The sequence below is a fragment of the Salvelinus alpinus genome, chromosome 17 (genome assembly GCF_045679555.1).
Source record: "Salvelinus alpinus chromosome 17, SLU_Salpinus.1, whole genome shotgun sequence".
Lineage (NCBI taxonomy): Eukaryota > Metazoa > Chordata > Actinopteri > Salmoniformes > Salmonidae > Salvelinus > Salvelinus alpinus.
Window position 1 is genome coordinate 35,810,624 of NC_092102.1, and position 16,707 is coordinate 35,827,330.

At 44.1% G+C, this 16,707-nt stretch overlaps 1 protein-coding gene across 12 annotated transcripts in view; it reads right to left on the reverse strand.

Moving 5' to 3' along the window:
• Positions 1-16,707, reverse strand: part of LOC139542852 (membrane-associated guanylate kinase, WW and PDZ domain-containing protein 1-like) — a 224,618-nt gene that overhangs the window by 143,612 nt on the left and 64,299 nt on the right. The gene's annotated exons all lie outside the window — the stretch shown is intronic.

Consider the following 16,707-nt stretch of genomic DNA (forward strand, 5'->3'; position numbering starts at 1 on the left):
GGGGCCAGATGGCCAGGGCTCTCTCTCACGCCAGGGTCTCATTTAGGACCGTTTAATGATCTCCAAATATATCATCCATGTCTGGGGAGCTGGCCAGCCATTTTGGGGGCATTGGCCAGCATCTCTCCACACAGACCCCTGACCATGATGGAAGCTGCTTATTAATATATATTGTAATGACACTATTCAATGTGTATAGATTGTTAAAAACATAATACAACAAGTTTAACATGAACAGTCATATTAAATAAAAATAGATTTATTTGTTATAATTTTTTGAAGAAAATGGGGTATTTTAAAGCTGTATGTATGTAACTTATATGTAACTTTCTGGGTGACCCGACCAAATTCGCATAGACATGTGAGTTATAGATCAGTTCTATGTGTGATATTTCTATGCTTCCCATTCTTAAGTATTGTTTTTGCATCTTTTACTTTTGATTTTGTACACCAGCTTAAACATCTGAAAATACTATATTTTTTGTTATGAAAAATATATTTCACAGCAGTTTAGATGGTACAATGATTATCTACACAATGACTGCTTGTTTTGTCACAAACTGAAATTAGGCAAACTATTTGAATTTTAGCAACCAGGAAATGGCAGAGCTTTTTCTGCATAGTGCATCTTTAAATGGCTGGTTATATTATTAGACAGGAAAAGTTTAGTTTTTCGTAGCTGAAATGTGTTCACCATTTGAGAGTATATATCACTTACTAGTAGCCACTTGAAGTTCAGCAAATCAGCTACTCAGAGATGAATTCATCTTCTGATTATAACTAATCAACTAACTGAGGTTATGATTATTATTTGACCTCCTGATTAGTTAGAAACAAAATTATAGATATAGAACAGAACAGATGGCCCTATGGAATAGAATAGATATAGAACTGTTTCAGACAGACATCTGTCACACAGCCGTGTGGCCCTGCATCACCTCCTCTTCCCATGGACTCACACAGCTTAACCACAGACCACACCCTCATAAATCTATGTCCACTCCAACCAGCCTGTTCACAACTTACAGTACAGACTCACTTTCAGTTTTACCAATGCAACACCCACAACCCTAATGCAACCTCTGACCTATATACACTCTTAGAAAAAAGGGTTCCAAAAGGGTTCTGCAACTGTACTTACAGGACCTTCAAACTCCACTCTGGACCTGGAAGCCAGTTCCACTGCTTTTTTCCATTGTTCCCCTCTAACCAGGAACTGATTTCGACCTGGGACTCCAGGTGGGTGCAGTTAATTATCAGGCAGAACAGAAAACGAGCTGGCTCCGGAGTTGACTACCCCTGCTTTAGGAGAACCCTTTTGGGTTCCATGTAGAAGCCTTTGTGTGAGAAAAATGTCTCTACCTCGAACAAAAAGGGTTCTTCAAAAGGTTATCCTACAGTATACACTTTTCTAAGAGTGTACTGTATACCCGAGTGGCGCAGCGGTCTAAGGCACAGCATCTCAATGCTAGAGGCATCACTACAGACCCTGGTTTGATCCCGAGTTGTATCACAACCAGCTGTGATCGGGAGTCCCATAGGGCGGCGCACAATTGGCTTAGCGTCATCCGGGTTAGGGTAGGGTTTGGCCGGGGCAGGCCATCATTGTAAATAAGAATTTGTTCTTAACAGACTTGCCTGGTTAAACAAAAAAATTAAGAAATATAGCACCAAGGAGTCCTCACAAATACAGCATCAATGGGAACATTATCAAATTAGGTGAACCATTCCATCCCAGAGAATAAACAACAATATTCAGTTTAGCCTAAACTCATAGAAATACAACCATTACATGTTGTCAGGGTAGGAATCTGAAACACTGCCCAGCAGCTAGCGTGCTCTGCTGTATTTTTCCGTTCCCCTACACACACAGCCGTCTCTGTAATTCTGTGCGAGCAAAGCACAGTCAGGTAATTGTTACCTAGCAACCAGCCAGTCCTGACAACCATCGTTACGGTCCCTGCTAGGCAAGCAGCCTGCATTCAGACTAAAAACATTTAGAAATACAAGCTAGCACACACACACATCAGTGTGCACACACACACACACACACACACACACACACACACACACACACACACACACACACACACACACACACACACACACACACACACACACACACACACACACACACACACACACACACACACACACACAGGTCAATGGACAAGGTTTACTCCTCTAAGACATGGGTACATTAGATGTGTCATAGGGATAAAACGTCTTATAATCACTATCAGAATAGTCTTATACATGTCATATATCATCACTCATGAAAAATACTCAACATTCTTCCTCAATCCTGAGCCCCAGTAGTATCCCCTGGGTGGGGACCACCATTAGGCATTACATCAGCTCTCCTGTGGTTGGGGAGAACTGGTACAGAGCTGGAACAGAGCAGGCAGGGTGCAGGCGGCCCAGGTGTCACGCCCCATCAATGATGAAGTCATCAAATATTTAAGATTTTCAAGGATTTACAGCCATGTGCAGCAGGGATTATTTCAAACACAGTGTGGCACAGTGTGTGTGTGTGTGTACCTGCATGAGATTGAGAGTGTGTATGTTACGCTGTTTCTCTCTCTCCACACAGACACAGTTAAATAAACACACAGAGAAATGACGTACACATTTGCACGCACAGGAATGAGACAAGCATGACCACTGCTAACGTTTACCAAATCGAAAATCAACGCAACCGCCATACATACACACACAAGAGGCGTTGATGTTTCAATATTCTTCGATTGTCCTGATCCCATCTTTGATAGAAAATGAGTTCATCAGTGATGGAGTGGGAAGCCGAGGCAAATCCCTCCAAGAACACTCTGCCCCAGATAAGGAGTTGAGGAACACACAGAGGTCAAGGAGACATCTCTACACACACACATACAGTCTCTGCTTCTCCCTGACAGACTTGAAGGGTGTGTTCATAAATTCACTCTGCCTATCTACTCCGATTTCAGAGCACTCTCGTCTGAGTGTGCCAGAATGCAGAATAACTGATGAATTTACGAATGCTCAAAACCCGCTGAATATGTCCAGTGTCAGGGAGGAGGTGAGGCCACTCGGAGTGTGGTGTCAGGAAAACAACCTCTCACTCAACGTCAACAAAACAAAGGAGATGATCGAGGGAATCAGGAAATAGCAGAGGGTGCACCCCCCTATCCACATCGATGGGACAGTAGTGGAGAAGGTGGAAAGTTTTAAGTTCCTCGGCGTACACATCACGGACAAACTGAAATGGTTCACCCACAGAGACAGTGTGGTGAAGAAGGCGCAACAGTGCCTCTTCAACCTCAGGAGGCTGAAGAAATGTGGCTTGTCACCTAAAACCCTCACAAACTTTTACAGATGCCCAATTGAGAGCATCCTGTCGGGCTATACCATCGCCTGGCTCTTCAGAGGGTGGTGCGGTCTGCAAAACACATCACTGTGGGCAAACTACCTGCCCTCCAGGACACCTACAGCATCCGATGTCACAGGAAGGCCAAAAAGATCATCAAGGACAACAACCACCCGAGTCACTGCCTGTTCACCCCGCTACCATCCAGAAGACGAGGTCAGTACAGGTACATCAAAGCTGGGACCGAGAGACTGAAAAACAGCTTCTATCTCAAGGCCATCAGACTGTTAAACAGCCATCACTAACACAGAGGCTGCTGCCTACATACAGACTCAAATAATTGGCCACTTTAATAAATGGATCACTAGTCACTTTAAATAATGCCACTTTAATAATGTTTACATATCTTACATTACTCATCTCATATGTATATACTGTATTTTATATAGTATATTGCATCTAGTCTATGCCGCTCGGCCATCGCTCATCCATATATGTATATGTAAATATTCCTATTCCATCCCTTTAGATTTGTGGGTATAAGGTAGTTGTTGTGGAAATGTTAGATTACTTGTTAGATATTACTGCACTGTCGGAACTAGAAGCACAAGCATTTCGCTACACTCACATCTGCTAACCATGTGTATGTGACTAACACAATTTGATTTGATTTTAAACGTAGGCAAAAAACGTAATTAAATTGTTGCCAGCAGCACATTTAGTCACCAACGCTCTGGATAACACGAAAAGAGCCTAATCAGCTCTGCTAAGGCGAGAAAAATAGAGTGACGTGTTCTCTCATTTGTGTCTGGAAATAGCTAGCAAGCTAACTAACTTTAGCCAGTTATCTTGGGTGCTTGACTGCCATTGTGAGATCAGAACGCTCAGATCAACCATACTCCTTGTCCAGAGCGTCCAGTGTGCACTCTGAACGCTCAGAGAGCGAAACCCTCTGAATTTACAAACAGACAATATGACAAGGCTCTGAATTTACGAACAGCCAGAGCGCACTCTGAGCGCTCTCTGACACTCCAGAGTGAATTTACAAACACACCCGAACAGAACAGAAACAAACACCAGGGTTAATTCTTAATTGAGTTGGGAATGGCTCTTTACTTCAAATTCAATTCTGGAATTTTAATTGAATTGGAACACCCCACAGGTAGCAGAATTGTAATTTAATTTGAATTAAAGGAAGCGTAATTTATTTAAATGGAATTCAATGAAATTCAAACTGCTTATTTATTCTACACATCACCATAGTAATGTTTATTTTGACGCATTGAATGTTTACCATTTCAATACCATGTAGCATAACGTTGAAACATTTCATTTTTAAAACTCATACTTCCAAAACAGTTTTAAATAAATGCAGTGGTCTGGAAATATTCTATAATAATTCATAATTCCCTTAATGTTTTTAAATACATTTCCCAGAGTGCATTAGATTAAACAGACCAAGCAGACCAGGCTGTGGTTTAGGATTTAAGAAGTCAATGAAAGAAGTTTAAAAAAAATCTTCCTTAGATGTACATTTTCTCAAAATCTAATGGTGCAGCCTAGATTCGATCCAATATCTTAAGTAGTTGAATATGTTATTACACCAACCTCGTGAAATTGACAAACTGACACATTTTCATTTTCTTTAAAAACAACTTTATATGGAAGGAATGTTTTTGATTTGACGGCCTGCACATGTGCAGTTCAGCGCGGTTAGACACGAGGACTCTGCCTATCTTTATACAGTACTGTCTTTGATTGCAGTTTGGAAGGGAACAATCTAACGTCTCATGACAATGAAAAATACTGTTTGACATCTTTGAGTTATAATCAAACTAAAATTGGAAATGGTATGTGTATTCTTTGCATTAATAAGTGTCATATCCATTTGATAAAACATTTGTCAAATGAAGATGGCGCTGCAGTGGATAGCAGGCTATGACTGAAAACAGCTTCTGGAGATCAGAACAGCGATCACTAACCTCAATTCGGATGACAATTTCTACATTAACGAGTCGGCAGCTCTGGACAATCTGCTTACTCTGTACCAGGCCCTAACCCTCTGCCCTAGTCCCTCTGCCCTAGTCCCTCTGCCCTAGTCCCTCTGCCCTAGTCCCTCTGCCCTAGTCCCTCTGCCCTAGTCCCTCTGCCCTAGTCCCTCTGCCCTAGTCCCTGGGACTCAAAAGTGGAAGCTACGGCGCAAAAAAGGCAGACATGCCGGCATCCTGACAAGACTACACTGGCAAGCAAATAAACCGCCTCTACCCTCCGTTCTGTTGGCAAACGTACAGTCACTAGAGAACAAACTGGATGAGCTCCGTTCGAGACCAGCCTATTAACGGGAAAAGAAAAGGAGAGCTGCACACTTTAGGAGCTCAGACGAAACAATTTAATATCATCGTTTGAAAACCAAGCTATCTTCATCAGGATATAATGAGTAACAATGCGGGTCATTAGTTTATATAGAGTTTGAAAGGACACACACAGGTGTCTATCATCAAGTGGCTTGATTTAATTGTTTGATTTACAGATATAAATAGAACATGTAAAAAGCATGAATGGATTACATATGATCATAGATACAATTTGGCTACATAGGTCTACAAACATTATTTACAATAGATAGCAAAAACACAAGAATCACAAGAATGGCTTCAGATCAAAGTCTACATTGAGACCGAAGGGAGCAATGATGTTTCAAATTAAAGATCCAGGCGGTCTCTCGTTTTAACAGCCCATTGTCAAGGTCACCCCCTCTCCTAGGGAGGGTGATGTGTTTTATGCCGATATAGCAAAGGGAGGAAATAGAGTGGTTCACTTCCAAAAAGTGGGCCGCAAATGGGTACATCGAGTTTTTCCACTGAATGGTGCTGCGATGCTCAGAGATTCTTACTTTTAGTTTGCTCTTCATTTTTCAAGTTATAAGATAAATAACTGCCTTAGTGGAACACGTGATAACTCCTTTGATTGGGATCTGTTTGCCTGTTTGGGGGTGTTTGAAGGATCTACATTGGTAAGGGCCATTGCATTGAGCGCAGCCATTACACTTGTAGTTTCCATCTGGCGCAAGGAGACGTTGTGCGGGGGTATTTTGGGATGGTAAATCAGAGGTTACCAATTGAGAATACGACCAATGGAGGGTCCGCAAACACATTACCGATACTGTCATCGGATCTTAAAATGTGCCAATGTTTGTGAACGATTCCCTTAATTTGTTCAGAGTACATTGAATAGTGCGTAGTAAGAACGCAATAATGCTTCTTTTTGCGAGACTTTCCTTGAAAGAGATCATGTCTCGATTTGTTTAGTATTTTCTCAACGGCAGTATTGATCTGACCATTTTAGGACCCCCTTTCGTTGAATTTTCTTTGCATCACAGCCATGGTTCTGTGGAAATCTGATTGTTTTTGCAAATTATTTTGATTAGACAGAATTGCCTGTAGGGTAAACTGTTTTTCAAGGGAAGTGGGTGACAGCTATCAGCCCTCAACAAACTGTTACAATCAGTGGGTTTCCTGTAAAGATCAGTGTATAGAACATTATCCTCGCACAAAATCAAAAGATCAAGGAAACTTACTTGTTGTGTGTCAGATTACATAGTGGATCTCAGGTGCTCAAAACAAGAGGTAAGAAGCATGGAATGCCTGGAGCTGTTTTGTATCACCCTCCATAAAACCAAAATATCATCAATGTACCGTTTCCAAATAATAAGGTTTTTTGAGAGGATTAACAATTTATTGTTTCACCATGCATCCCACGTACAAATTAACATAGTTAGGAGCCATAGGGGGTCCCATAGCAGTACCCTTCATCTCGATAAAAAAACATGTTTGAAACATCAAATAGTTGTGTGTGAGTACTATTTCAGCCAATGTTCTAATACATGACCTGGAGGGTAGTTCAGTTGGGTCACGTTGCAAAAGAAAATCTTCCATGGCATCAATACTTCCCTCGTGTGGAATATTAGTGTATAACGACTAAACATCAAAAGTTAATAACAAAGTATTCTTGTGTTTTTGTTATCTATTGTAAAGAATGTTTGTAGGCCTATGCAGCCAAGTTGTATCTATCATCATATGTAATCAATTCATGCCTCTTTTTTTTTTTTTTACATATTCTATTTATATAAATCAACCAATGAAATCAAGCCACAGCTGGGCATGATTATAGACACCTGTGTGTGTCCGTTCAAACTCTATATAAACTAGTGACCCACATTGTTACTCATTATACCCTGATGAAGACAGCTTGGCTGTCGGAAAGTTGGTATTCAATTATTGCATCTGCGCTCCTAGAGTGTGCAGCTCTCCTTTTCGTTTGACGTGTTTTACCCTGCTAGCCAGCACCTCGCCGAACCAGGTGTGCGTTTCTTTCGCCTCCAGATATCCTATCAACGAGACCTGAAGAACTGTAATATTCTATGTTTCACAGAGTTGTGGCTGAACAAGGATATGGATAATATATATTTCGCTGGCTTTTCAATGCATCGTCAGAAGCTCTCAACCTGCTCCACTACAGCCCCGTCGATGAGATGGGGGCGTGTTCGGTCCTCCGTTTCCTGTAGTCCACAATCATCTCCTTTGCCTTGATCACGTTGAGGGAGAGGTTGTTGTCCTGGCACGTCACGGCCACGACTCTGACCTCCTCCCTCATCGTTGTTGGTGATCAGGCCTACAACTGTTGTGTCATCGGCAAACTTGATGGTGTTAGAGTCTTGCCTGGCAATGCAGTCATGAGTGAACAGGGAGTGCAGGAGGGGACTGAGCATGCACCCCTGAGGGGCCCCCATGTTGAAGATAAGCGTGGCGGATGTTTTGTTACCTACCCTTACAACCTGGGGGCGGCCCGTCAGGAAGTCCAGGATCCAGTTGCAGAGGGAGGTTTTCAGTCCCAGGGTCCTTAGCTTAGTGATGAGCTTTACGGGCACTATGGTGTTGAACGCTGAGCTGTAGTTAATGAACAGCATTCTCACATAGGTGTTCCTTTTTGTCCAGGTGGTAAAGGGCAGTGTGGAGTGCAATAGATAATGCATCATCTGTGGATCTGTTGGGGCGATATGCAAATTGATGTGAGCCATGACCTGCCTTTCAAAGCACTTCATGGCTACAGACGTGAGTGCTACGGGTCGGTAGTCATTTAGGCAGGTTACCTTAGTGTTCTTGGGCACAGGGACTATGGGGGTCTGCTTGAAACATGTTGGTATTTCAGCGCCTGTGCTTCCCTTTGTAGTCTGTAATAGTTTGCAAGCCCTGCCAAATCCGACGAGCGTTGGAGCCGGTGTAGTACAATTCAATCTTAGTCCTGTATTGACGCTTTGCCTGTTTGATGGTTCGTCGGACGACATAGCGGGATTTCTTATAAGCTTCCGGGTTAGTCCCGCACCTTGAAAGCGGCAGCTCTACCCTTTAGGTCTGTGCGTATGTTGCCTGTAATCCATGGCTTCTGGTTGGGGTATGTACTTACGGTCACTGTGGGGACAACGTCATCAACGCACGTCTTGATGAAGCCAGTGACTGATGTGGTGTACTCCCGAATGCCTTCGTAAGAATCCCGGAACATATTCCAGTCTGTGCTAGCAAAACGGTCCTGTAGCTTAGCATCTGACGGTAGTAAGCATTTCACGGTAAGGTCTACACTTGTTGTATTCGGCACATGTGACAAATAAAGTTTGATTTGATCTGCTTCATCTGACCACTTCCGTATTGAGCCAGTCACTAGTGTTTCCTGCTTGAATTTTTACTTGTAAGCAGGAACTAGGAGGATAGAATTATGGTCAGATGTGCCAAATGGAGGGTGAGGGAGAACTTTGTACGTGTCTCTGTGTGGAATAGAAGTTGTCTAGAACTTTTTTCCCTCTGGTTGCACATTTAACATGCTGGTAGAAATAAGGTCAAACGGATTTAAGTTTCCCTGCATTAAAGTCCCTGGCCACTAGGAGCGCCGCCTCTGGATGAGAGTTTTCCTGTTTGCTTATGGCCGTATGCAGCTCATTGAGTGCAGTTTTAGTGCCAGCATTGTTTTGTGGTGGTATATAGACACCTATGAAAAATACAGATGAAAACTCTCTTGGTAAATAGTGTGGTCTACACTTTTTCATGAGATACTCTTCCTCAGGCGAGCAAAACATTGAGATTTCCTTAGATTTCATGCACCAGCTGGTGTTTACAAAAATACATATGCCACCACCCCTTGTCTTACCAGAGGCCACTGTTCTATCCTGCCGAAAAAGCTTAAAACCAGCCAGCTGTATGTTATTCATGTCGTTGTTCAGCCACGACTCGGTGAAACATAAGATATTACTACTTACTTATTATTTTTTATGTCCCGTTGGTAGGATATACCTGATCATAGTTTGTTTATTTTAGTATTGAATGATTGTACGTTGGCTAATAGGACCGATGGTAAAGGTGGATTACCCTCTCGGCGACATATCCTTACAAGGCACCTGGACCTTGGTCCACGATACCGCCGTCTCTTTCTCCTGCGAATGACGGGGATGAGGGCCTTCCCATCCGTCTCGTTGAAGAAAAAGTATTCCTCCAGTACCGGGTGAGTAATCGCTGTCCTGATATCTAGAAGCTCTTTTCGGTGGCAGAAACATTATCTACAAAATAAGTTACAAATAACGCAAAAAAAACATACACATAAGCACAATTGGTTACGGGATCGGCAGCCATCTCCTTCGGCGCCATCATCTCATTCTCCATTCTCCATGCATGAGAGCACCAGCTGTTCCGGGCGACTGTGATCTCGCTCTCCATAGCCGATGTGAGTAAGAACTTTAAACAGATTAACATTCACAAGGATACATTTTTAACCTCTCCCTGACACAGTCTGTAATACCTACATGTCTCAAGCAGACCACCATAGTTCCTGTGCCCATGAATGTCAAGGTAACCTATTTAAATGACTATCACCCATAGCACTCACATTTGTAGCCATAAAATGCTTTGAAAGAAGAATCATGGCTCACATCAACACCATAATCCCAGACACCCTGGACCCACTCCAAATCGCATACCACCCCCAAAAGATCCACAGATGACGCAATCTCTATTGCACTCCATACTGCCATCTCCAACCTGGACAAGAGGAACACCTATGTGAGTATGCTGTTCATCGACTACAGCTCTGAGTTCATCACCATAGTGCCCTCCAAGCTCATCACTAAGCTCATAACCCTGGGACTGAACACCTCCCTCTGCAACTGGATGACCTTCTGACGGGCCACCCCCAAGTGGTGAGGGTAGGCAACAACACATCCGTCTCGCTGACATTCTACATGGAGCCCCTTAGGGGTGCGTGTTTAGTTCCCTCCTGTACTCCCACGACTGCGTGGCCGCACAGGACTCCACCACCATTACGTTTTCTGACGACACGACGGTGGTAGGCCTGATCACCAACAATGATGAAACAGCCAATAGGGAGGAAGTCCGTGACCTGGCAGTATGGTGCCAGGACAACAATCTCTCCCTCAACATCAGCAAGACAAAGGAGATGATTGTGGACTGCAGTAAATAGAGGGCCAAGCACGCCACCATCCACACCAATAGGGCTGTAGTGGAGCGGGTCGAGAGCTTCAAGTTCCTTAGGGTTCACATCACTAAGGAATTCAGCCTCCCCCTCAGGAGGCTGAAAAGATTTGTCATGGGCCCTCAGATCCTCATATTATACAGCTGCACCATTGGAGAGCATCTTAACTGGCTGCATCACCACTTGGTATGGCAACTGCTTGGCATCCGACCGCAAGGCGCTACAGACGGTAGTGTGTACGGCCTAGTACATCACTCGGGCAGGCGGCACTTCCTGTCATCCAGGACCTCTATACCAGGCAGTGTCAGAGGAAGTTCCTAAAGATTGTCAAAGACTCCAGCCACCCAAGTGGTGGACTGTTCTCTATGCTACCACACTGGCAAGCGGTCCCCGATGCACCAAAACTGGAACCAACAGGACCCTGAACAGCTTCTACCCCCAAGCCGTAAGACTGCTGAATAGTTAGTTAAATAGTTAACCAGATAGCTGCCCGGACTATCTGCATTGACCCTTTTGCACTAACTCTTTTGACTCATCACATACACTGAGTATACAAAACATTAGGATCGCCTTCCTAATATTGAGTTGAGTCCTTTGGGTGGTGGACCATTTTGATACACAAACCCAGCAGTGTTTCAGTTCTTGACACAAACCGGTGCTCCTGGCACCTACTACCATACCCCGTTCAAAGGCACTTAAATATTTTGTCTTGCCCATTCACCCTCTGAATGGCACACACACAATCCATGTCTCAATTGTCTCAAGGCTTAAAAATCCTTCTTTAACCTGTCTCCTCCCCTTCATCTACACTGATTGAAGTGCTTTTAACAAGTGACATCAATAAGGGATCATAGCTTTCAACTGGATTCACCTGGTCAGTCTAAGTCATGGAAAGAGAAGGTGTTCTTATGTTTTGTGCACTCCGTGTATGCTGTTGCTACTGTTTATTATCTATCCTGTTGCGTAATCACTTTACCCCTACTTATAGGTACATATCTACCACAATTACCTCATACCCCTGCACATCGACTCGTTACTGGTATCCGGTGTATGTAGCCAAGTTATCGTTACTCATTGTGTAAACATTTTTGTATTCTAAAAAAAATATATACAGTGTATATAAACTCAGCAAAAAAAGAAATGTCCCTTTTTTCAGGACCCTGTCTTTCAAAGATAATTTGTAAAAAAACAAATAACTTCACAGATCTTCATTGTAAAGGGTTTAAACACTGTTTCACATGCTTGTTCAATGAACCATAAACAATTAATGAACATGCACCGGTGGAACGGTTGTTAAGACACTAACCGCTTACAGGCGGTAGGCAATTAAGGTCACAGGACACTAAAGAGGCCTTTCTACTGACTCTGAAAAACACCAAAAGAAAGATGCCCAGGGTCCACGCTCAGCTGCGTGAATGTGCCTTAGGCATGCTGCAAGGAGGCATGAGGACTGCAGATGTGGCCAGGGCAAGAAATTGCGATGTTCGTACTGTGAGACACCTAAGACAGCGCTACAGGGAGACAGGACAGACAGCTGATCGTCCTCGCAGTGGCAGACCACGTGTAACAACACCTGCACAGGATCGGTACATCCGAACATCACACCTGTGGGACAGGTACAGGATGGCAACAACAACTTGTAAGTCGCTCTGGATAAGAGCGTCTGCTAAATGACTTAAATGTAAATGTAAACAACTGCCCGAGTTACACCAGGAACGTACAATCCCTCCATCAGTGCTCAGACTGTCCGCGAGAGGCTGGACTGAGGGCTTGTAGGCCTGTTGTAAGGCAGGTCCTCACCAGACATCACCGGCAACAACGTCACCTATGGGCACAAACCCACCGTCGCTGGACCAGACAGGACTGGCAAAAAGTGCTCTTCACTGACGAGTCGCGGTTTTGTCTCACCAGGGGTGATGGTCAGATTTGCATTTATCGTCGAAAGAATGAGCGTTACACCGAGGCCTGTACTCTGGAGCGGGATCGATTTGGAGGTGGAGGGTCCGTCATGGTCTTAGGCGGTGTGTCACAGCATCATCGGACTGAACTTGTTGTCATTGCAGACAATCTCAACGCTGTGCATTACAGGGAAGACATCCTCCTCCCTCATGTGGTACCCTTCCTGCAGGCTCATCCTGACATGACCCTCCAGCATGACAATGCCACCAGCCATACTGCTCGTTCTGTGCATGATTTCCTGCAAGACAGGAATGTCAGTGTTCTGCCATGGCCAGCGACAAGCCCGGATCTCAATCCCATTGAGCACGTCTGGGACCTGTTGGATCGGAGGGTGAGGGCTAGGGCTATTCCCCCCAGAAATGTCTGTGAACTTGCAGATGCCTTGGTGGAAGAGTGGGGTAACATCTCACAGCAGGAACTGGCAAATCTGGTGCAGTCCATGAGGAGGAGATGCACTGCAGTACTTAATGCATCTGGTGGCCACACCAGATACTGACTGTTACTTTTGATTTTGACCCCCCCCCCCCCCCCCCTTTGTTCAGGGACACATTATTCAATTTCTGTTAGTCACATGTCTGTGGAACTTGTTCAGTTTATGTCTCAGTTGTTGAATCTTATGTTCATACAAATATTTACACATGTTAAGTTTGCTGAAAATAAATGCAGTTGACAGTGAGAGGACTTTGCGGAGTTTATATATCTGCATTGTTGGGAAAGGCCAGTAAGTAAGTATCTCACTGTTAGTCTACACCTGTTTACGAAGCATGTGACAAATAAAATTTGATTTGAAATGAATGATAGTTTCATGTTTCACGTCCCAGTTTAATTGGTTCAAATTGCTTTTAATAAATTATACTTCCTTCAAATTCAATTGAACTTCTGCTTCCTGTGGAGTGTGGCCAATTCATTAAATTCAGAAATTCCAAATTGACCCTGACGCACACCCACATACAAACACACACACACAGTCTGTTTTCTCAGTGATACCAGTGCACTCTTCCATAGACAGGTACAGCAACCATACACATACCAGGGTGTACCATTGTGCTACACCAGTCAATGTAAATAAAATACACCCAAAAGCACTACCATATTTTGAGATATTCCTGCGCCTCTATGGGCTGCTGGTTTGAATGGTCAGTGAATTTAAGTCTTAGAATAGAGCACACTGTGGAGGGCTGAGTAGAGGTGACAGAGAGAGGTGTGTGGGCCATAGAATAGAGCACGCTGAGTAGGGGTGACAGAGAGAGGCGTGTGGGCCATAGAATAGAGCACGCTGAGTAGGGGTGACAGAGAGAGGCGTGTGGGCCATAGAATAGGGCACGCTGTGGAGGGCTGAGTGTGGGTGAGAGAGAACAGCGTTGGGGCCTTAGAATAGGGCACACTGGAGGGCTGAGTGGGGATGAACGAGAGAGGCATGGGGAGTGATGGCTCTACACACCCTCTCTCACACAGATGGATTTAACCCAAATAAGAGTGGATTAAACACATGCTAGCTATTCCATGGCTCCAGTCAAAATTGTATAACCTGGAATGTAGTTATGCATCCACTGTCTTATTTCTGGGGAGGGGAAGAGGAACTCGCACGACACTGGTTTCTACCATCTAGTAAGACGGGGCTGACGCGCGCATGCACACACAGACACACACGCGCACACTCACACAGGCAAACATATCATTTGAGTGTGTGTGTGTGTGTATATGAACAATATTTTTTACAGCAGCTCTCTTTTAAAACTTTATTCTGAGAAGAAAAAAATACATATGGCAATACTACCTGCAACAACAGCAGAGGATGGAACTGAACAACTGGCAGCCTTGTTCTCTGCAACAACAGCAGAGGATGGAACTGAACAACTGGCAGCCTTGTTCTCTGCAACAACTGCAGAGGATTGAACTGAACTACTGGCAGCCTTGTTCTCTGCAACAACAGCAAAGGATGGAAATGAACGACTGGCAGCCTTGTTCTCTGCAACAACAGCAGAAGATTGAACTGAACAACTGGCAGCCTTGTTCTCTGCAACAACAGCAAAGGATGGAAATGAACGACTGGCAGCCTTGTTCTCTGCAACAACAGCAGAAGATTGAACTGAACAACTGGCAGCCTTGTTCTCTGCAACAACAGCAGAAGATTGAACTGAACAACTGGCAGCCTTGTTCTCTGCAACAACAGCAGAGGATGGAACTGAACAACTGGCAGCCTTGTTCTCTGCAACAACAGCAGAAGATTGAACTGAACAACTGGCAGCCTTGTTCTCTGCAACAACAGCAGAGGATGGAACTGAACAACTGGCAGCCTTGTTCTCTGCAACAACAGCAAAGGATGGAAATGAATGACTGGCAGCCTTGTTCTCTGCAACAACAGCAGAAGATTGAACTGAACAACTGGCAGCCTTGTTCTCTGCAACAACAGCAGAGGATTGAACTGAACAACTGGCAGCCTTGTTCTCTGCAACAACAGCAGAGGATGGAACTGAACAACTGGCAGCCTTGTTCTCTGCAACAACAGCAGAGGATTGAACTGAACAACTGGCAGCCTTGTTCTCTGCAACAACAGCAAAGGATGGAAATGAATGACTGGCAGCCTTGTTCTCTGCAACAACAGCAGAGGATGGAAATGAACGACTGGCAGCCTTGTTCTCTGCAACAACAGCAGAGGATGGAAATGAACGACTGGCAGCCTTGTTCTCTGCAACAACAGCAGAAGATTGAACTGAACAACTGGCAGCCTTGTTCTCTGCAACAACAGCAGAAGATTGAACTGAACAACTGGCAGCCTTGTTCTCTGCAACAACAGCAGAGGATGGAACTGAACAACTGGCAGCCTTGTTCTCTGCAACAACAGCAGAAGATTGAACTGAACAACTGGCAGCCTTGTTCTCTGCAACAACAGCAGAAGATTGAACTGAACAACTGGCAGCCTTGTTCTCTGCAACAACAGCAGAGGGTGGAACTGAACAACTGGCAGCCTTGTTCTCTGCAACAACAGCAGAAGATTGAACTGAACAACTGGCAGCCTTGTTCTCTGCAACAACAGCAGAAGATTGAACTGAACAACTGGCAGCCTTGTTCTCTGCAACAACAGCAGAGGATGGAACTGAACAACTGGCAGCCTTGTTCTCTGCAACAACAGCAGAAGATTGAACTGAACAACTGGCAGCCTTGTTCTCTGCAACAGCTGTCATCACTCTAATTTGCTACTATAATGTGTCAATCATGCTCAGGGAAATTAAACGCTAGGTGATTACAGTTTCAGGAGAGTGCATCAGCCTTCACCTAAAGCCGCTGTCGAATAATGATTATAGATCTGATCTAATATTAGGTGTGTGTGTGTTACTGTGCTCGGTGTGTACTACTGTGTGTGTGTGTGTGTGTGGCAGTGTTCAGCTGCTGATTAGGATTCTGCTCCTGTCTCCCAGCTCAACACTGCCCTCTGTATCTCCAGCCGCCACTGCCAAGTCTGCCGTTACCACGGCAACCCAGGGCCCAGCCAGCCAGCGAATGAGAAGCGCTCTGTGTGGTAAACATGTACGGCTGCCCCCCACTGGCCAACCTGAGAAGTTCAGAATCAGAACTACATGTTTGTGGCCTAAATCTCAGACACTATTATTGGTTAAAATAAAACTGATGCACCACGGATTCAGTTCATTCAATCATTTATTTAAAGTCAAGCCTTAAAATGTGCATTTGATATAATTACACAACCAAGGTTATATCAAATAAAATACAAGTGTAGACTTCACTGTGAAATGCGTACTTACGAGCCCTTTCCCAACAATTCAGTTAAAAAGTAATCAAATTGACAAATGGATAAAAAGAAAATAGCAACACAATCAAATAACAATAACGAGGCTATTCACAGGCTATAT